Source organism: Pseudophryne corroboree, chromosome 2 (assembly GCF_028390025.1).
Source record: "Pseudophryne corroboree isolate aPseCor3 chromosome 2, aPseCor3.hap2, whole genome shotgun sequence".
NCBI lineage: Eukaryota > Metazoa > Chordata > Amphibia > Anura > Myobatrachidae > Pseudophryne > Pseudophryne corroboree.
The window spans coordinates 717,471,073-717,476,035 of NC_086445.1; the positions used below are offsets into that span (position 1 = coordinate 717,471,073).

At 42.5% G+C, this 4,963-nt stretch overlaps 1 pseudogene; it reads right to left on the minus strand.

The window, feature by feature from the left end:
- Positions 1 to 4,366: 4,366 nt before the first annotated feature.
- LOC135051863 (5S ribosomal RNA) lies at positions 4,367 to 4,485 on the minus strand (annotated as a pseudogene).
- Positions 4,486 to 4,963: the final 478 nt, after the last annotated feature.

Consider the following 4,963-nt stretch of genomic DNA (forward strand, 5'->3'; position numbering starts at 1 on the left):
GGTACCTGTTGTCAGAGAGCACATGGAACAGGCCCAAAGTGCTCAACAGAGGGTCTATAACCGGAGTGCCAAGATACGGGAATTTGCTCCTGGAGATAGAGTTCTTGTTTTGGTACCCACTGTGGAAAGCAAATTCCTAGCTAAATGGCAGGGTCCATTTGAGATTAGGGAAAAAGTGAATGAGGTTAATTACAAAGTATACCAGCCGGGAAAGAGAAAACCCGAACAGATCTACCATGTTAACTTAATCAAACCCTGGAAAGATAGGTTGTCTCTGTCAGCGGAGCCTTGCCCTTCGGTGTCTTCACCCCGGTTGCTTCCCGCAGTGAAGGTGTCAGAGACATTATCAGCTGATCAGAACAATCAGGTTAAAGAATTTCTCATCCAAAATAGGGAGGTATTTTCAGAGCTGCCTGGCCGAACGACCATAATAAAACATGACATTGTCACAGAACCAGGGGTCAGGGTTCATTTAAAGCCATATAGGATTCCTGAAGCTCAGCGAGAAGCTATTTCTAAGGAAGTTAAAACCATGTTAGAACTTGGTGTCATAGAGGAGTCTAACAGTGAGTGGTCCAGTCCCATAGTGCTCATCCCGAAGCCCGACGGTAGCATACGCTTCTGTAATGACTTTCGTAAGTTAAATGAGGTGTCCAAGTTTGACGCATACCCCATGCCCCGTGTGGATGAGCTTGTAGAAAGGCTGGGAACAGCCAGGTTTCTCACCACATTGGACCTGACCAAAGGTTACTGGCAAATACCTTTATCTGATAGCGCCAAAGAAAAAACAGCCTTTTCGGTTCCGGAGGGGCTGTACCAGTATAAGATGTTACCCTTTGGGTTGCATGGGGCTCCAGCAACCTTTCAACGGGCGATGGATAAAATTTTGAGGCCCCATAGAAAATATGCAGCTGCCTATTTGGATGATGTGGTAATTCACAGTACAGACTGGGGGTCCCATTTGGTTAAAGTACAAGCAGTACTGGACTCAATCAGAGAGGCAGGGTTAACTGCTAACCCAAAGAAGTGCTGCCTCGCAATGGAGGAGGTCAAATACTTGGGCTTCACCATAGGCAGAGGTCTGATTAGGCCCCAATTGAATAAAGTTGATGCTATTCAAAACTGGCCTCGTCCAGTGAATAAAAAACAGGTAAGGGCTTTTTTGGGAATTACTGGGTACTATAGACGGTTTATTCCTAATTTTGCGACCACAGCGGTGCCGTTGTCAGACCTTACCAAAGGGAAGCAGTCAAATGTAGTGAAATGGAACCCTGATGCAGAAAAGGCGTTCCAAGCGTTAAAAGTGGCTTTGTGTTCACAACCGGTGTTGATAACACCAGATTTTTCAAAAGAATTTGTGGTACAGACAGATGCCTCAGAGGTAGGGATAGGTGCTGTGCTGTCCCAAACCAGAGATGGGGACGAACACCCTATCATTTATTTGAGTAGGAAACTCAATGAGCATGAAAAAAGGTATGCCATTGAGGAAAAGGAGGCTTTGGCCATTAAGTGGGCACTAGATACCTTGAGATATTACCTCTTGGGTAGACAATTCAGACTAGTGACAGACCATGCCCCTTTAAAATGGATGTATGTAAATAGAGGCAAGAATGCTCGTGTAACTAGATGGTTTCTAGCGTTGCAGGACTTTAAGTTTACTGTCGAACATAGACCGGGAACACAATTGGCCAACGCAGATGCATTGTCTCGCATCTTCTGTTTGGGGGCTACAAGTGTTCCGGCCCCTAGGTCGAAACAGGGGAGGGGGATATGTGACAAGAACACTGGGATAGTGTTTGAGGGCAGGTATATTTGTCCCAGGTTCTTGTCTTACATGTTTTAGAAAATGTTAACTTCTAGGAAAAATGCTTTTTGTTTTGTCTGAACCTTTTCAGTTTGCTGTAAAAGCTGGGTAAAGGCTCTGAGAGAGAGATAAGGCGAGTTCTAGACATTGGGCCCAGTTCGGGTCTTTGGCCTCACAGAGGGCTAATCAGGGTTTCAGCTGTGTAAGAGTGATATAGTGCTTCTAACCTGATTAGTATGGGCAGACTGCCTGGGAAGGCTGCAGGATCTGTGTGTGAGAGACACGCTTTCTGATGCAAGTAAGCTATACAGTATGTACTGAAGAACTCTGTGTTTTGTTTAGTGACAGTTAGGAACATCTTATGTTTAGTTAGTGCCGGACAGGCAAGGTATTTCTATTTTGGGGTTTGTTTTATTTTCTGTTTCAATAAAACTGGCCGGGGTCAGTTGTACCAGAAACTGGACTTGTGTTGTTCCTCAGCTGCTGCGTGCTGCCATATTCCCCAGGAAAAGGCACCTTGCACCCCTATAGTGTTACAACTTATATATATATATATATATATAGTAGACAATTTTTTCCGGCACTCCTGTCATTTCAATAGCCGGCTCTGGGGTGCAATAACCGAATACATGGAAGTCCAATACAACAGGCGGCACTCAGAGACTTGTACTTAGCTGAAAACATGCATAAATACCATAAATACCCCGTGGGGTGTGCTTTATTGTGGTGACGATACGGGGACTTCTTGCCTTCTTCAGAAGAAGGGGAGAAGTCCCCGAAACATCACCACAATAAAGCACACCCCATAGGGTAATTATGCATGTTTTCAGCTAAGTACAAGTCTCTGAGTGCCGCCTGTTGTATTGGACATATATATATATATATATATATATATATATATATGTACTAAAGAAGCTAGCAGCGCCACAGATGTAGTATTTAAGATATAAACAACAGTAAGGGAAAGATACGTTCTGTAGTAATTAACAGAACATAACCTGGTGGACACTCCCTTAGAAATACTAGGGCGTCAGCTCAGAAACCTCAAAAATATATATAGGCACTGGTATATATGCCTACTGGTTAGAAAGTGGTGTGGGGGGATGAGGTATTTGCAAGCGACCAAGGTGTCTAATCAATAATGAAAAAACCAGGTACTAAAAAATATTATGATTTAATTTTAGAAATACAAATCACTGAAAAAGGGGGTAACATATAAAATAATGATATTAAAGTGCAGCCTAATCAATAAATATTAGACGAATAAAATGGGCTAGGCTAAAAACGTCAAAGGCACATGTGTCAAAATACATAAAATAGTACATAAAAACACAGAAAAAAACGGGTAAAAAATGCACAGGATAAAACATAGAAAAAGGGAGAAGAGGTAGCTTATCTTGAGAGGTTTGAGGTAAAATCAGAATGGCACCCAACGCGTTTCGTCCCTCATGGACTTCATCAAGGGGTAGTGTAAGGCTAGAGACAAACCATATTTATACCTCATAACTAGGGGAAGTGCAGTTGACATCACTTCTTGTTTAGTTAATTAGTGCAGTGTTAACATCTATTCAAAGTGCATATATATACAGATAATTATAAATAAGGTTCAATAGGGAACACTACTGTGTTCCTCATTCAAAACGAGACATACTGTTGTTAAAAAACATAGAAATCGGGTCCGTCCGTCTACTTCCGGTCCGGACTAAGTGGCTTATGATATCCGCCCCATGTCCGCCCCACTTCCGCCCCGCTTCCGGCGGTTTCAAATCAGTTCTGCGCATGCGCCGTTTAGGCACAATGCGGTGAGGATGTCCATGTGTTGTCATCTTCATATGGCGGCGGCCATCTTTTGGGTTATCTGAGCATACGAGAAATCATAGTTCTGCCGCAGAGGGAGTTCATGTGCTGCGGTCTGTGTGATAATTCAAAAGTAGGGGATGCGTCCACAGGTCTCATAGGTCATTTGTATACAGGTGTTACGGCTCCCCGAGAGGTGTATGAAAAAATGAGAATGGATGAGAATAATGAGTCATTCGTAAATGGTTACATAACAGCAGGAAAAGAGTAATGGAAATAAGTAAAAATTAAAATAAAAATAAAAATGAAAATAAAAATAGACATAAAAATGAAAATGAAAATAAAAATAAAAATAAAAATGGTAACAGTGAAAGTGGAAATGACCGTATAGGCAAGAGAATAAGGATGAAATTAATATGGAAATAGAAATAATGCAAATGAAAATAGAATCTATAAAAAATAGAATCTATAAAAAAGGGGGGGGAATGAACATACATATATAAATAAAAATGAAATTGCAAATAGAAAGGAGGTGTGGACTAATGATTGGATGGATATTCCCACTATGGGAATGCAATGCAGAGGTTATATAAAAGTATAGATAAATAGAGCTGTGTGGAACTAGGTGGAACAGGTCTTACGAGAATTCCGTGAGGACAGTGGGTGGTGCTTAGGTAAACACCGTGAAGTGGGTCCATGTGTGTTAAGGACCAGACAACATCCATAGTTTGCTGAGAAGTACCAGTATTTCCCTTTACGCCGCTGTATTTACAACACCCGGTCTCCCAAGGAGGTCTCCCATCCTTGTACTGACCGGGCCCAACCTTGCTTAGCTTCCAAGATCAGACGGTGTTGGGCGTCCCCAAGGAGGTATGGTTGTAATGTTTAGGGCTGGATAGGAGAGAGGTCCTCTCAGTTCAATGGATGACACTAGGAAATATCAAGGACAAAGAAAGATACAAAGGACCAAGAGAGATGCAATAAAGGAAGAATCTGGCGAAATGGACTATGAGGTATGAGAGCTACTAATGAGAGAGAATATGAGTTACAACGTATTAGTGCCCTAACATGTGCAGCAGTGACCAACACGCAACTGATATTCCCTGGAGGTCTCCCGTCCAGGTACTGGTCGGTCCGAGTTGCTGACCATTTACCAAGGTCGGCCCAAAAGTAGAGTGGTGATGTTTGTGCGAATCGAGAGGTTGAGGGAGGCAGGAGTAAAACATGAAGGTAGAAATAGCTTACATCATAGGAAAGGTGCTATCTCATATCCTTCGTTGAGGCCATCCGGATGGAGAGTATTAAGTTCGTATATCCAATACATCTCTCCTGGAAAGAAGATTCGAAAGGTCTCCTCCTCTG